Raw genomic sequence first — 18,457 nt, forward strand, 5'->3', positions numbered from 1 at the left:
CCGTTCACGTCATCAGCAAATTTACTGAGTTCCGATGGTTTTAATCAAGTCATTTAATGCAATGATCGTCCAATACCAATCTGTGGCCGATCGATCGAAGCATCATTTAATCGCTCGATGGTAGTGCTAGTGGTAGTGGTAGAGCTACAGCATTGCATAAGAAGTGCTAAAGGTCCTGCGGGAAACACACATATGATAAAATGTATAGCTTATTATGCATTGCAAGTCGCTTTGGATGAAAACATCTGCCAAATGCATAAATATAAATGTAATGAAACACAAGTATACAAACCCTGCTGTGTGCACAAGCTTGGACATTGTTGCATGTTGAAATGCAAATCATAATGCAATACGTAGCATTCATAGCATCTCTTTAGCATTGATATGGTGGGAATAAGCATAAATTCTTTGTCAACAGTAATATTTCAAGTTAGCTTAAATTATTAAAACTGTTGACATGTTTATAGCTAGTACATTTGGTTAATTGGCTCAGACATCTGAAGGTAACTCTATCGCCCCCTTGGGTACCTGAGGTTTGCTTCCACCAAAGTCATGCAAGAATACAGGGTATGCATGTACAACAGGGCTGCAACTGCGATTGCTTTGCCAACCATCTCTGCATTCACATAAGGGTGGCTTTGCACAAAACATTGGCAACAATGCCAACCCACTGGGAGTATCATCTTTATGTAAGCTTTTATACACTCCACAAGGAATTTCAAATACTTTTACAGTTCTGTGAAAATGACCAGTGTGACAGTCACCGATATATACCAAAATAAAAGGACTACTTTAATCTAAGACCTATAACCAAGACTTACCTAATCGTGAAAAATTTGTATGCAAGTTGTACTGGAAAAGTAAACCAACATATGCAATACGTGACCTTTAAAGACAAGCGTGCACACACACCACAAATTGTAGGTCATCCACTTAGACAGCATGCTGATGTACGGGTACAGCCGTCACCTTTATGCACAACAAGTGTAGCACATAAGCATGACCTTAAACATCCAACCGACTGTCAGCAATGCATGCAAATGCATTCAAAAATCCTTGCGCATGACTATACGTTTGTGAAGTTGTTTCAACACTATTGTCAGAAAAGTCCAGTAAGTAGGCTAATGCTCGAGTCCATATGATCGGCTGTGTGTGTCTTTGTGGCTTACTAAAGAGGTTGAGAGAGGCGTAGAGCAGACAGCTGGTAAGCCTGGTTGGGATGGAGGGGGTGAGGCAGAATGTACCGAGTAGATCAATAGATGGGGGATCTAGCCCTGCCGCCCACCATTCCAGTCCCACAATACCCCCCTACAGCCCCCTGCCTGAGGTTCACATAATGGCCTTTTGTCCCACGGGGGAGAAGCCTGACACAGGAACCAGAAAGAAGCTTCAAAGTGGCTGGAGGTCTCTCCTTCTCTTTTCTCTCTCTTTTCTATGTCATTTGCCCTCCCCCCAATTTCGGTTTCTCTATTTTCCTGGGTGAGGGAGAGGCCACCCAGTAAATGTAAGGGAACTTGGCTTGCCGTGGGTTGACACGCTGCTCTGGTGACATGACACTAAAGACAACTTGTTGCTGAGTAAGAGAAGAGACGAGGTAGACCAGGACAGCACACTGACCAAATAACGACAAAAGACTTTACACACTGTAAATCAAGAGCGTTGTTGTGCCTTGTTTCACCATTCACAGAAAAGTCCTTTAAAAAGGCCTCTTGAGATCACAGATGATTTATTGAGGACCCTTATTCAATAGGCTATATTGACCTCCATTTATTGAAACTCTCGAGCTTGCTCTCAATCACCGCAAAAAGGTGGTTTGTCTAATTAGTGACATTCGTTAAGGCAGGCGTTACTATTCGCAATCCTCAAACTTACGTTTAGGGCCTAGTTTACCTCAAAGCATGGAGTATAGTTTGTTTTGGACATGTATTTGAACGTACATGCATGATTGACCCACAGCTTTGCAAAGCATCGTTTATTTAACTTATACATATACACCGATGTACGATGCATGCGCATTGCGACAAAATGCAATTCATCTCCTGGGCTACATACTACTTTGTACGTGCTTACTAGTGATAGACATATATATTGGCCGGTCGATATATCGGGCCGATATTTGCGAATTTTATGTGTATCGGCATCGCCTGATATGTGTCTGCCGTGTTCGCTGATTTTTTCCGGCATTATTTACAGACAGAGTGCTGGAAGCCGCAAGCGATTGCAGGTCATGTGACTAAAAACAACCAACCTTTTCATGACATCATCAAAAGATGGTTCCATAGCACCCTCACCAGTTTTTATTATTTGTTAAATATAGTTTTTTAAGTTCTATAAATTTTTACTTTTTTAAAATTGAGACTTGTAACATTTGGCATCATCGTTGTGTCATTTTTATGATGTAAATTGACAGAGCAAAAGCAGTATCGGCTCCAAATATCGGCTCAAGAAAATCGGCAGCCTGTATCGGTCATCGGCTAAGGCTGATGAAACAAAAATCGGTATCGGCACTGAAAAATCCATATTGGTCGATCCCTAGTGCTTACCCAGTACAAAAATCTGACGGTGAGCATACAGCGTGCGCATACAATTCTGATGATGAAGGCTGCATCACATGCACTGTACACTGACTCTTACGAATGCTTAAAAATACTTCTAGCTTAAGGGCCATTTACATTGTAATGATAACTTTTAATGTAATGTTTACTATAAAAATAACTATATTAGCGTCCACACCTCCAGACGATAATAATAATTTTATGCTAATTCGCTTCTGAGACGCATTACTTGTGCAAATCCTTTACCTTCAATGACATTAACTAATATTGAATATTTCCTTTAATAATAACTTTCGTAATTGTTAACATGTCATTAAATGTACTTTTCATGTTGCATTTACAGCGGCTATAACCAGCAGATGTCCTCAACACACGGAGTTTTGCGTATCTCTAAACAGTGAATTTAGTTTGTCTAATCTAACATCTTACCTTTTGGCTAGTCAGTGTAGTAGAATAAAAACATTATGAAGTCAATTTCACTGCAACAGTGCTGGACACCTGATGTAATTTTATGTAATGGACCTCAACTTCTCCACAGTCTCCCTCATTTTAAATGCTTGTGCACTTTAGATTCAAGTAGATTTGATCATTGGTGTATTGTTCATCAGTTGAAAACAACCCACTGTTGTGAACAAAAATAGTTGTGATGTGAACTCCGCTATTCTCTTTTTAGATTTTTATCGTTCTAGTTATCATTACGATTTCAACGTCCTTTATGTCAAAGCAAAACAAATGAACCTAATAATAAAATGAGTGGAAACATTCCATATATTTATCCTGAAGGAGAAACCAAAGTCTAAAGACCAATAACTAATAATTAATTTCAAGCTTAGATGGCGTAAAGGCTGGGATCAGGTAATAATGCAGTCACTGTGAGGTTAACTTATTGTCTTACGTACTGGAAGTTGTGCATTGTCGTGCTCATTTCAGAACAGTCATGTTGTGGTTTACACATGCCTAAATGCTCAACAGCATAATGGTTAGGATGCACACCACTGTGATGCATTCAAAGCACTTTCCACATTATCTTTAGCAGACGAACGGACACTTTCATACACAAGTACATATTGGCCACTTTTTGTATGTACGTATGTTAGGTTCAGGGATTTTCATTTGAATACTACTTTAAATAACTAAGCTTACAGCCTTTCCTATTACTTACAAGACCTCAATGAAATGCAAGCTTAAGACATAGCCTCCCTACCATAAGCCCCCCACCACTGCCCTCCTTCTCTTCTATTGTCCTTCTCTTCCGTCCTTCAGTTGGCCTGCCATAAATCCCCAAGCTCTTCGTCTGTCAGCCTGACCTCTCTTTCTCTCCCCCATCTCTGTTTCTTTTATCCTCCTGTCTCTCTCTGCTGATCACCGTCCTCTAGTCCTTCTTTCGATCTCCATCATTGATGAAGTAAAGAGCGCTGACCTGGAAGAGGCGATTCTGCCCAGTCTGAGACTGACACAGCACTGGACGCGGGTAGAAAAGACGGACAGGCTTTGATAGCTTTAGGGTAGTTGAGGGGAGTAGGAATCATTGATCTAGACTGTGAGGGTATGAAGTAGTCTGATTGACAGGTCTGATGTACTTCAGGGTTCATCTTAAACCAGCTGACCCAAGCCCAGCAGGCCCAAATCAGTTTGGGTTTTATCTTTGTATACCTGTAACAAATTACGTTAAGTTTCAAGTTAACTGGATTGTGTAGTTCAATGTCTAAATTCACTCATTTATTTTTATTTTAACCTTCATCTTTCAGAGCCGATGAGATTCTGGTCACCTCAAAGCAGGTCAGATCACATGGTTTTGTTTACAGCATCCAAACTTAATGCCCATCCAGACGCTAAGTCCATATTAAGAGAGCATGTTTTTAATTGTTTCCATTAAAAGTGCAGTGCTTTTCAAAAACACTAGCAGCTGGTAGGTTTTGTCCACACTGGGCGCCGAAATGCTCAGCTCATCAATGTCACTTCTTACTCGGCCGTCCAATCACAGTGGAGGAGGGGCGGGCCAATATCACAACAACCAACGGGCGCATCGTTCAACGACTGATAAACAAATCAGAAGTATCATAGCAATCAAAGCGCTCATCTGAAAAAAGGTGCCAAGCGCCTACAGTCAACATACAGCTGCCGTTTTCCTCCACATTTAAACATTTTGGTGTACACGCCCCCCCCCCCCCAATGGTCAGTCTACTTAGTTATGCTTAGAGGTAGAATATGGTGATCTACAAGCCCACTATGTACTATAGGCTTTCCCAATGCTATGGTGGGGGGTGTTGCATCCTCTAAGACAGACCACTCCCTTTACTTTCTGTATCCCTCTCCATCTGTCACTTGTATGGCTCGGTCCATCTCCATGGCAACTGCAAGGTCATCTACTATTTAGTGTGGCACATATAGTTAGATATGTGCAGCAGAAAAGTGCGATCTAAAGCATGAAACAAGTTTGACACAGCAAATTAGAGTCTTTAAAGCAGAATCTCATGTCGCTCCTCCTGTCCAAGCTATAAGAGCTGCATAAACCATCAGCTCTCCATGAGGCCTCTGCTACTATAGCACAACTGATTAGCGTGGGCTACGCGGAGGACAACAGGAGGAGGAGGGTGACATTTGGTCTTCTGGGAGAGCGTATGCATGTGTGCGTGTCTGAAATACAAACAGCTCGGCTCAAACGGTCATGTAGGGTCACCGAAAAAAGGAAGCACAAACCCAGTGAAACAAGGCGACATTATATTGAGAGATCTACAGAATACATCTAAACTACATCTGGCCAAACTTGATTTTTGCATATTAAGAAAATCAAGTATAAGCAAGTACGTGACTGCAAATAGATCTAGTTACGAAAGCACTTCACAAATTGCTTCCAGTTTAATAGCACAGAGAATTAGAGGTAACACTTTCACCCCCTTTGACTACAGAGATTTGTTACTATCACAGATCACAAACTTGTGTTTTGCAAGTGCTTGCTATACCTTGGTGAAGCACTTACGTTTGCATTACTGTACTTGTGTACACCAACCAACCTTGTATCATTACAGTAAATCTACTTAGTTCATACATGCTTGTTTTAAATGTCCAAAATGTCATAATTCAGATGCTCGGGATTCCTACAACAGGAAATACCAAAGGCTCTGATTAGTCTATCTTTCTCTCTCTCCATTAAAAACAAAGTATGTGTACTTTCAGATTGTAACACTTTGTCAAAAACTTGTTAAAGACATTAAAGCATTTACTTGCCTTCTTTCCAAACCCAAGATTCTACCTTCCATAAAAACACAAATCAACTACTTTGCACTATGGATATTTGTATATGCTCAAACACCAAAAATACTAATATAGCATTACTAACTTTAGCCTAGCCACACAATTGCCTTATAAAAAATAATGAATTGCAGGTGCAACAATGTATCGGCCTACAATCGTTAACGGCAGATAAAAGCAATTCTTCCCACTATTAAACATTGGCAATGTCAATGGTTAGGGCAGATTATATGCTGGCTAGGCCTGTCATGACAAATACTTTATCAACTTATCATACATTAATAAACATCTATGATTTTTTTTGGGGGGGGAGAGGCAATCATTGTCATAGTGTTTATATGAATGTATGTGTGCATAAAATGAAGTTCAGGGCATTCACATGCTCTCTGTTTCTCGATGAAGTAGGTGCAACGCGAAACAAGCTTGGCGTCACACTGTATCCTTCCATGTTTTTGAACTTGAGCCAAGTTGTATGCATTACGGCGCATTGACACTTTTAATGGGTGACGTCAAGCGTTGGAGAACTGAATTGTGGGTCCGTCGGCGCCGCGTCAGTGCCGTTGCTCGCGGCAGAAGTTGAACATTTCTCAACTTTTCAAGCGGCAACGCGTGCGTCAGCCAATCATATCGCCTTATGCAAATAACCTAGGCAGAGCCAGCCAATTACGTTTATGGAAGACTGGTGCTTGTGTTGCGGCCACAGTGATTGGCCACACTTCAGACAAGCCTTCCGTTAAGCGTTAACGCTTACGCCCCGTGTGAATGTACCGTTAGAGGTCTTAACAGAGGTCTACATTTTAAATGGTCAGTCGGGTTCGGCTTTAATTACTTTGGGTCCCGGGTCATTGCGGTAAAACCTGAGTCGATTGGAGAACGGCCATGATCAGAGTCAGTCAGCGCTAAAGCTCATGTGCAGTCTCAAGCTTGCCTACGCTTTCTATTGCGATAACAACTGGCTCTTGTTTTAAAACTCATGACCACACACTTTTTTATCCCATTTTTATTAATTGACCATCTTTTTATATCTAAAAAGTTTGCTTAGAGAGCACAGAGATGGTAGCAAGCACATTGCACTGAACGAGCAAAGCTCAAGCTCAAGATATAAAAAACGCAAAGCTGTAATGTAAAGTCACCCGTCACCGGGAAAGCAAGTAGACTTTTGAATGTGAAATAATGAGTATATTAAGCTTTTTTAATCGTCAAGAGAGGAATAGAAAGAGAGGCAGTTTTACCGCTTTTTACACTTTTGTCTTATAGAAACTGAAAGTAAGGAAAGCTACATAAACAATTATAACACTGGTCACATTTATAATCTTTAGACCTATTTATAATCTATAGACCTGCACTGTGTCACACATTACTAGTTGTTTGGTACATGGGTGGGTAATGATTGCCTTTTTCAACGGCTACCACCACAAGTATATTTCATATATCTGTAGGAAACACTAACATAATAATTTGAAACAACTTCAAGCAAGCAAAACTATCGGTATGTAACAGAATAGGTATACAAACACATACATAAAGATATGTCCTTGTTGGAGAAAGACAACTTCTGATCACTAAGCTTTCATGGTATGCAAAGATGCAAAGAACAGCGGCCGGTAACACAGTGACAAGTAAGTCATATCGTATGACAAAAGGTTGAGCACATTTTCATATCTAGATAAACGATTCCTTTGAATTACAACACCCTGCAAAAGTGTTTCTCAATAATAACAAGGGTTTAGGTCAGGAGGAGGAAGATAATGAATCACAACAAGTTACTATACAGATAGTCATCCAACATAAGGGGTGCTAGATGTTTTTAAACTCTGACAGTAAAAAGTAAAACAATTTCAAGTATGAGTGACTTGCTGTGTGTACATACTACAGCAATCCGGAAACTTGATGCTGGATTTTCAGCTTCCTAGAATGGAAAGTGCAGTGTTGCAACATGAATGGTGAAGGTTAAGTTTAGTCTCCCTCTCCCAAGTGTATACACATACACAGCAAGATGCACAAAAACAAGCCTACGTTCTGCTGCAGGCGGCACAGCGCTAACTGTATGCAAGTGTGTCCCATGGGACATGTTACAGTGACACTAGAGTACACACGACTGAATAAGACAGCTGGGAAATGGCGCCAAAAAGGATCCGTGGTGAGTGTTTTCTCTGTCCTTTCACTCTCTTTTGTGCATGTGCAAACACAAACACACAAAGACAGACTGCACCCTCTCACGTGACAGCTGTATCACAACAATGCAGTATTAGATCAACAACAGATCAATACATTTGAACTTTGGGTTCAATGTGTTCGGCTGCTAAACTAGCTGACACAGACTTTACCAACAATACACCTGCATAAACGCAACCACAGACAGAAAAATAAACAGACAAAAGCCACTACAGATACAAATACACACTCACAAATGGGAAATTTTGCTTGAGGTGCTCAATAAATGGCAGGAGGACACCTGTCACACACACTGTGAGGGGCTCGCTCCCCCCCTTCCCCCTCTCGACTGGAGGGATTAAATATCCAGACCGTTTGTGCAGGACCAACAGATGTCTGCCTCGAATCTGACGCAGTCCTGCCTGCAATCTCAGAAAGCTAAGCCTAAACCCCATGACCTCACACCCTAGAGCTTTCTTTCCCAATTATCATACTAAACACACTGTACTACTAACACTCAGTCTTTAACACCTGCCTGAGCCTCTTCATATTTTATCCTGTATGTTTTTGAATGTTTACTTCACAGTTTGGTGAACAGGCACTTCCTGAACAACATGGCTCAGGTGTTTCATCACGAAAAGGTGAAAAACAGCATAAAAACAATCTCAAAGGGGAATAGACAAACCACAGACAAATACAACTCGCATTAGAAGACAAACTTGCCTGATTATATTGTCAAATATAATCCATTGGTGTCAATGTCTTAACAAACAAAGTTATCATGGTAATAGCTTAAATGTGCCGTAGAATGTCAAACTATTTATTTCAACATAACACCAGCTGGAAAGTTACAGTCGAGATGTACGCCCCATATTAGGTACAATGTTGTTACAATGCTACAAAGTTAGTGCTTTATGCTAGTTAATGCTATATGCTAGCATTTAGGTTGAAGTTCTGCTATTGCCGTAACAGTTACATTTTGCAGGTCCAAACTGAAAAAAAGACATAAACTTACAACTCCACATTCATTAACATTCTCCAAACAATTGATTATTCCTCAAATTCTGTATCGTTGTCTGATATAGGCTCAAACATAAGATCTGTTCACACAACACACACACACACACACACACACACACACACACACACACACACACACACACACACACACAGAGCTACTGAAGTAGCTGCTCTCTGAAACAACCAATCAGAGCAGAGCTCTACATTATTATTCATGACCCTTTCAAATAAGGTAATAATAGACCATTTCATTCTGAAGATAAATCCTAGGGTAGAAAATGGACATAAAACCATCTCCGAATAATTTTTGCACTTATTGAAGCCACAAACCTTCTGTGTAGATATCAGATAACAACATATTGTATCAATGCATTCATTGGAACCTTTAAAATTGAACATAACAAGTACAGCAATAGTATTTTGCACGTGGTGCCATGGCAACGGCTTGTTTTCTTATGCTCACCTTGATAAATGTTTTGGTTGCACTTCTGTATAATAACATGGTTGTTTTTATATACGTGTCATGGGATTAGCATGGTTTTGTAAAAAATGGAGCACCATGTCAACACTGTGGTTGCGCAAATAATAATTATTCTGCACCACATCAAAGTAACTTGGCATTATCATCCGATAACATCTCTTTACCATGACATCATCATCATCATCATCACACAGTTGGGCTTTAACAGACACTCAGACAGCCGATGGTTAAGATGAAAAAGTTTGACAAATGTTGTTGCTCTTTATCCTTGTTTCATAAATTAAACATTATAAACACATCTGGCTGAATTTTAACACTACGCGCACGAGCACAGACAAAATCACCTCAGGTTTTCATCAGTGACGTCCCAAAGTCAAACTTTTACGAATTAACAAAAAATGCGTAAAAAGCAAAGTACAAATCAAAGTAAGACAACAACGTAAGGGAATGTAAATGACTTCTCACCGAAACTAAACGTAAAGCTCGTCGGAACCGAGTCCTCAGAGCAGCGGAAATGTGCAAAAGCTGCAGAACAAACCGACGGAGAAACGCCCGGCGCTCGCTCGCGCAAGCCGCGCGCCCACCCACTGACAGCTCGAGCGTTTCACGACACAGTGGCACTCTGTACGTCACTATCTCTGTTTCTCTGTATTTGAACAACAAGCTAATTGTAAGTTAAGTGTTAAAGTACTTTGTGCAATGTAAGCATTGCGGTAACGTTAAGATGGCATCGAAACTGAATGGCACAGTTAAAAATTGTCGTTCACAGATTGCATTCCAGCTAGCTGCATGCTATGATAAAATGCATCAAACAGTGTTAGTTGTCAGTTATTAAACTAGTATTTAAGTGAATCACTTCAGTTAAGTATTTAATTCGTCAATGTGTAAATAACAAACGCTGCTGTCAAAGTGATAACGTTACGTGTGTTTATAATTGACTTCAAGTTCACCGTTATGCATATTATTTTTTATTAACTTTAATAAATGCGCTAAAATGAATCTTACCTCGGGTTTCGAGCCTAAAAGTGTCGAAACAGTCTGTCAGCTGGACAACAAACAACTTTTGTGTAAATGGAAAAGAGTGAAAGCAGAGAAACTGCAGGGCCCTGCGCTCACTTCCTGAGTGACTGCTGAACTCCGCACACAAGCTTGGCGGTGGCAGTCAGTCGCCCTCTCTGATTGGTTACACCTGCCAGTGACGCCGGAAGCCAGGTTAAAGATGATTGGCTATCCCGAGAGGAATACAAAACAGGCGTGTCTTGCAACATAAGGCGTGCTTGATTTCATGCGGAGCTGCACAGACTGATCAGTGTATGACGCCAAATTACCGCGAGATGGATTCCAAAACACTGCTTTCAAAACGCTCTCGCGGTACTTTCGGTGTCATAGGGCGATCGGTCTGCATAGCGCCGCATGAAGGAAAACACGCCTATAAATAGCGCGTGCTATGCAAGTGTAATCAGATGAATACATTTAAAAGCTTTATGGAGATTTTAATTAGTTTGTGTAGACATAATAAAACAACGGGACGTACTGCGTTGTTTTTTGGCTTGGTGCGGTTCGGGTGAGCCATCTGCTACTTAGTTACCATATGACGTGGTGAACGACGTATTGTCATTTAAACATAAGATGTTTGTTTTGTTGAAACGATGCAGATAAAAGGACGTTGAAATACCCCGTTGTGTTATTTCCTAATTTGATTGCAAATATATTAGACACTTTGAAAGTTTCTAAATGATTGAAACGAGCATATATGGCAATTTCCTGTGGAAAATTTTGCTCTGTTGATATAGCCTAGCAACAGTTCAGCCTCTTGTTTTGTAATGGACAGCACTTAAAACATTGTAGTTAATATTAATCATATGGTTATATGGCTGGTTTCCAACAAACTCAATGCATTGAATTGACACTTGATTAAAAAAAATCTAATGTTAAAACAGAAGTCAACAAGGCAGTTGCAATGAGCAAAAACTACATTACTGGGTGCAGATAGGTATTTGATAAGGAAAGACGCTATACAAGCCCACAATACCCAAAGACACACCTGCGCTTATCACATCTGTTAAAACAACCACCATGAATGCACATGAATGCATCAGAAATTATTTTTGCAGTGTTATTGTTAAAGGGATAGTTAACCCAAAAACAACTTTACTTTTATGTCGTTTAAACCCCCATTGTCTTTCTTTGTTCTTCAGAACTCAAACACGGATTTTTTTTAAGTGAAGTTTTGGGTTTTCTGGTTACTATGGGAGTAGATGGTGACTGCCTCTTGAAGCTTTAAAATGAACCGAAAATGTTAAATATTGTTTTGTTGTTATTACATTATTTTTTTATCTGTGTCTGAATTGTTGTTCAGGCAGTTTTAAGATGATCGCTTTGAGATCATTTGTAACAACTGAAATACCCACAGGAAGAAAGGAGTAAATGTCATTGTGCATTCACACCAGACGCGAATGACGCAAATGCATCGCGATATTCACGCGTAGTTTGGCGCTTGAACATTTTGAGTTAACTCGCGTCATTTGCATGTGAAATTTATGTAAATTTGTGATTAAAACAAGCAAAAAAAAAAAAAAAAAAAATGGGGTAAGGAAAACAAATATTGAAATAAGTTAACCTTTTTCATAAACACTTAATTCAATAAATATTTTCTCCACACAAGCACAAATTCACTTAACTTTGATATTTTTGTCTTATTTAAGTTAATTTTGCACATCAAGACACATCTTTTTTTTAGATATTTGTACTGAAAACAAGATAAAAATACTAAGTAAGAAAGTCATTGTCTGCGGTGTATACCTTGTATCATTATGGCTCTCTTGCATCTGCAAGTGACTTGTTATACACATAGGTTGCAGACGTTGCATTCCTTAACACCTTCTCAGTTAAGCAGTAAAGCACAAACAGCACTATTTCCCTACATGCAAAGTTATAAAAAATGGCGCCACACACATCAGCCCGCACATCCAAATGTGGGAGTTTGTGTACATGGCCGTACATGCGCGCTAATGTGTGTGGCGCACTGTACATCTCTACATGGCCGGCCCATAATTTATTCAGCAGAGGATTTCCTGTGAAGACGATTGTGACGCAAACACCGAGCTTCACAGGGTGTGGATTCTTGGCTAAGCCATCATTGTTGTTCATTAGTCCGTTTATTGTCTTGAACATTAAACTGCACACTGGTCTGCAAAAAGCCTCCATGTCCTACACACCTCTTTGCTTTTCCAGCATCTTCTTCATATTTGACCCCTTTTCAAAACTAAGAGACTCACAGCTAAGGTGCAAACATTCACCAATGCTCAAGAAGGCAACACCATACACTGTTAATGTTCAGCTGGTTGCCAGTAACTTACTGTAGAATATAAAGACTGAAAATGTTTCATGTTCATTTAACTTTGACTAAACTGTTGCCAGTAAATAACGTAAATGTCAAATCTACAGTAAGTTACTGGCAGCTAGTTGCCAGTAATACCCTATAATACTGTAATTTCTACAGACATTTTTTTACAGTGCTGGCAACAGTTTGTTTAAAGTTAAATAACATTTAAACATTAACAAATCTTTATTTTTACAGAATAAAACTATAAAATAACAGCCTCATGCAAAGCATTCTGGGAAACAAAATCTGAAGGAAAAAAATAAACGGTTGATGAGGATTCCTGGTTCCCAGAATGCTTTGCATGAGGCTGTTATTTTATAGTTGTATTATGTAAAGACAAAGACTTGTTAATGTTAAATGATTGTTGACAGTAAATAACATCAATTTAAATCTACAGTAAGTTACTGGCAAACAGCCGCAGCTGCATAACTAGAGCGAATTGTTTTACAGTGTACATTAAAGAGCTTTTGAACAGGTACATTGTTAAATTGTTATTATTCTGTCTTTGGTAAACATGTAAATATCTTACTGAATAAAATAAATACCTCTTTAAGCAAAATATTTACAAATTCCCATCATCCTGTATATAAAACTTAATTTTCTGGTAAGTGCTTAGCTTGGCATTTCCCTCCGCAAGATAAGTAGGCCTAACCTCTGCTACCAACATGAAACTACATAATAAGTGTTACAGTGCAGGTGCAAATGATTTACAGTTAAAATACTGTAACCCAGACTTCTGCACCTGAAACAAGATTAAGATACGAGACGAAAGACCCTCTGACACATCTGTACAACAGTGCAGAAATAAAGAGAGACAGAGGACAAGTTTGTGTAATGACATCACTCGTCCTACAATAACAACATTATACGGTAATTTTTAAAAATAAATGACAGTATTAATGACAGCTGTTTGCCAGTAACTTACTGTAGATTTAAATATATGTTATTTACTGGAAACAGTTTGTTCAAAGTTAAACAAACATTAAACATTAACAAGTCTTTATTTTTACAGAATAGAATTAAAATAACAGCCTCATGCAAAGCATTCTGGGAACCAAAATCTGAAGGAAAAAACTGAGAAATGTTGATGAGGATTTCTGGTTCCCAGAATGCTTTGCATGAGGCTGTTATTTTATAGTTTTATTTTGTAAAGATAAAGACTTGTTAATGTTTAATGTTCATTTAACTTTAAACAAACTCTTGCCACTAAATATACTGTAAAAATACAGTGTGGAGTTAAAAAAAACCTTGGTTTTGCAAGTTAATTCAACATACTATGTTATGTTTCGATCTTTGAAGTGGACATTACTTATAAAAGTTGAAGTTGTTTAACCTAATTTATACATATAAAATAAAAGTTTTCATAATATATGTGTGTGCACTGTGTGTAATTATTTTGTATATATAAATACACACACATGGATACATGTATTTTAGAAACATTTATATATATATTAAGATTTAGATATAATTGATATTATATATAAAAATATATACATGATTTGTTTTCTTAAATGTATACATGTGTGTGTATTCATATATACACAATAATTGCACACAACACACACAAATATATCATGCAAACACAAACATTTATTTTGTATGCGATTAATCGTGATTAATCTTTTGACAGCCTTAATAAAAATATGTAGATTTTCAGAAAATGCTGATTTTTTACAGTGTAACATAAATTTAAATCTACAGCAACTTTTTTACAGTGTATAAATGCAAAGAAACAGCCATAAAAACAGGCACACGGGTGGATGACCACTCATGATGAATAGAAAGTCCATGCTGTGCTGTTTTATAGACTATCAAAGCTTGAGAACATACATCACAACTAATACATTATGATACAAAAATAATCAGGTATTCTAATACTTTTGTGATCAACATTGGCCATAAAAAGTATTGGGATACTTAAGGCATATCTATTTTTCTGTGTCACATTGTATTATATCTTAAAATATAAATAAGTGTCTTTTAGTTTAAAGAAGAATTACACAATATAGTCTTCCAAATGACAACAGACAATAAGCACTATTTATTTTTCAGATGGAACATGTTCGTAGTCAATGTGATGGAGAACCTGTGGTTGAAAAATTGAAAAGAACAAACTTCATACATCAACTATAAAACCCCCTGTATCCAGTTGATTGACAATTTGATTGGTTAGTTGGTTTTCAAATGTATATCTAAAGCAGGGGTGTCCAAACTCAGTCCTGGAGGGCCGGTGTCCTGCAGTGTCCTTTCCAAAACTGGCCAACCCTGATCTAAAGCAATGCCATAAAGTTTCCAAATATATTGAACCTCTGCCTTACATCTCTAGTGGCCTATATAAAATGATATTGTGTATGCAGTTGGTCTCATTTACTTGTCTAAACAATAACAGCTGGGAAAGGTTAACTGGACAAGCAGTAGAGGTTCTGTTTGTAAATGTGAAGGAATGGCTAGTTATGGTATAGTGTAACTACACACCATTACTGAAATAAAAGCGAGTTGTATTCAGCTGGGGAACCATGAAAGTACACAATTTTTTCTGTGTTTCATGACATATAATGTAGCATTTTCTCATACACTGATAAGTCAGACGGTCGACGCCGGTGGCACGGGTGAAACCACTGCACTTTTAGAACGGTCAAACAGTTAAATCTTGGTTTAATCAGACCAGCGAATCTTTTGTGCAAACTCTAAGTGAGCTTTCTTATGCTGTGCACTGTGGAAAGCCCAGATCGGTGGAGGGCTACAGTGATGGTTGTGCTTCTTTTCCCACACATCCAGATCTCCAGAGTTTAGTCAGAGTGACCATTGGGTTTTTGGTCATCTTTCTTATCAAGTCCCTTCTCCTCTGATTGCTCTGTTTGGCCATCTGAGTTCTTTCTCCAATCTGTGCCTTGCAACAATCCTGTACAGGGCCGTTTCTAGGCATGGGCAAACAAGGCGATCGCCTAGGGCAACACCTACTGCAGGGGGCACCAATGATATACATTTTGGCTGGGACTTCACTGACTTAGGCCCAGTTTACACGGACATGATTATTTTGAAAAACTGAGACATTTCCCTTCGTTTACACGCAAACGAAGAACTCACCTCTGAAACCGATTTTCTACAAATTCCGGCCAGATTTTGAAAATCTTCAGTTGCACGGTTGCATGTAAACCGAGACAAACGGATGTTTAGGCAGCCAACGTCACAGTATGGGCCAGAGCTCGCACCTACGCCAAAGTGTGACCTTGTTCAAAAAAGGAACAGGAAGTGATTCATTGCTGTTTTCAGGATTGTGATTGGCTTAAGTGGGCTTGAGCTTCTAGTTACACCATATATACACGGGTACGTATCAATGAACACTTTTCTGGAAACTGACATGACGTGTTTACAAAGTTATTTTTGAAACCAGAGAGGTTAAAATTATTTTTGCCTTAGAAAATGAATTTAATTTTGGAGAATATTTAACTGCTTTGTTGAATTTGTTTGATTTTTATGTAATATTGCATTTAAAATTGTATGATCTTGATTTGGGGCGCCAATAGGGATTTTGCCTTGCTGGTCTCCGAGATGATTCCTTTGACCTCATGGTTTGGTTTCTGATATGCATTATCAGCTGTATCAGGGGTTTAGACCAATGTGTGCCTTTCCAATCATGTCCAGTTCATTTAATTGACCACAGGTGGACTCCAATCAAGGTTTAGAAACATCTTAGCATTATTGTTGCAAATGTGATATTTCAGTTTTATCTTTTGAATTTTTTTTACAGACGTTTCAAAAGTTGTTTTTACTCCATCATGGGGTAGTGATTATAGACTAAAGAGAGAAAAAATGAATTTGCACAACAAAAATAAAAAAGTGTAGGGGGTTTGAATACTTTCTGAGTGCAATGTAGCGCCATAGCAACTTTTATCCACCAGGCGTCAGTGTTTATTAAAACTAGAAAGCTCTTACAGATCCATCTATCAACTCTTTGGAAATCCATAAACTGAGGCTGTGATTCACAGATTTATTCTCACTCAGTTTCACTTAAAATAATTTTTTATATGGTATTTGATTTGATATAATAATAAAGTTAGTTTATCATTTAGAGAGGTTTATCATGTAAAATGTATTCATTTTAATTCTTACTTATATTGCCAGGATGACAAACTTTAAAGTGGCACGGTTAACCCCACTATATCCAATATGAAGCCATATGGTCAGAATGCATAAATTACTCATTTCTTGCTTTAATTCTACAAATGTTCTCAGCAGTGAAATATTTATTTGCTTTATACCACAATGGGGGTTTGAACCCGGCCACTGTCATTAAGCTAACAATAGCATGTAGAGTAACTCATTAACAATACTCCACCCTCAGGAGAATACTTTGTTCTTCACATCCCTGAAAATCTGATACGTTTACTTTGTGTCAACGCAGAGAACCAACAACACGCAGACAGACGAGAAGAACAAGTTTAACTGCATCATGCATGACGTGTTTCAGACTCATTCATTTGACCGTTCTTAAGAAACAAAACTGAAATACCGAAGCATTGAAAACTATTTTATTACAAAATCTTTAAAACAACTAAACACATTAATCTAGTTTGATGGCTTAGTAAAGATTTTATGTGTCATATGAGATTTGGTTAAGAAATTACATTTGGTTTACACAGGGTGCGATTTGCTGGGAGGGGGGTTATTCCCCCTCTGGTCTTTACATCCCTGCGTCTGATGAATTATTTTTTTATCCCAAATTGTTCACCTTTATGAATAATAAATAATAATCTTGCTCAGGACGGCAGTAAGACTGGTTACATTTCTATTTTATGTCAACAGTTACAAGAAATAACTTAATGCCCTGAATAATCAATATAAGCCTGTGGTATATTATTTATTTTCAGAAATAAAAATATTTGAAAAACACTCCCCCCTTTGATTTTTTTTTACAAATCGCACCCTGGGTTTACAACACTTATATTTTAACAACACATCGATACTGGACAAAAAACCCAATTCATATTTATACAACAAACAAGAGATAAAACCATTGATATAATCCAACCAAAATTCTTTATATGACTCTGACACAAAGAAAATAATCTACAGTTTCACAGTTATAATAAAATCAAGTGTAACATCGAGTTTTCAATTTAATAAAATAAGGAAGTTTTCTGTCACCATGCATTGGAAATGTACAAGCAGAGTTTGCATTTCTTCTTTGGGAACATTATTTGTCAATGGTTGGCAACCTTAGATTTAGAAAGAAGACAACTAATTGAGAAAGACTAATACAATCTATGCACTCTTAACCTAAACGGTTAACCAAAAACATCAGTCTAACCTAGTATTTTGTTCTTTCAAGAGAGGAATGTCTGAGCTCCTCTCATTCATACAATGAAAGTGGATTTTGTTTCATACAGCAAAGCTCAAGCATCAACATCTGATTTCAATCTTTGACATGATCTTACTTAATATTAAGGATATCAAGTTTATATTTTCACAGGATTTCTAGGATGAACACAGTAAATCACAAAAAAGTCTTTAGTTGGGTTTTCGGTCACACGTTATGTATGGAAAAATTGACGACGGGCCATTGAATTATAAGAAAATAATGCACACCCAAGGTGCAATCCCTTA

At 38.2% G+C, this 18,457-nt stretch overlaps 1 protein-coding gene across 3 annotated transcripts in view; it reads right to left on the reverse strand.

Annotated features, from left to right (window-relative positions):
* The window catches only part of tfdp2 (transcription factor Dp-2), a 41,452-nt gene extending 30,850 nt beyond the window's left edge, over positions 1–10,602 (reverse strand). For 2 of the 3 annotated variants that reach the window (XM_065281827.1, XM_065281823.1), the window contains exon 1: positions 10,468–10,602. The gene's annotated coding sequence lies outside the window, so the exon portion shown is untranslated. Of the gene's footprint in view, positions 1–9,927; positions 10,032–10,467 lie in introns of those variants that run through there. The other variant, XM_065281824.2, reaches the window with a different exon arrangement.
* Between the last annotated feature and the right edge of the window lie 7,855 nt (positions 10,603–18,457).

The sequence above is a fragment of the Paramisgurnus dabryanus genome, chromosome 8 (assembly GCF_030506205.2).
Source record: "Paramisgurnus dabryanus chromosome 8, PD_genome_1.1, whole genome shotgun sequence".
Lineage (NCBI taxonomy): Eukaryota > Metazoa > Chordata > Actinopteri > Cypriniformes > Cobitidae > Paramisgurnus > Paramisgurnus dabryanus.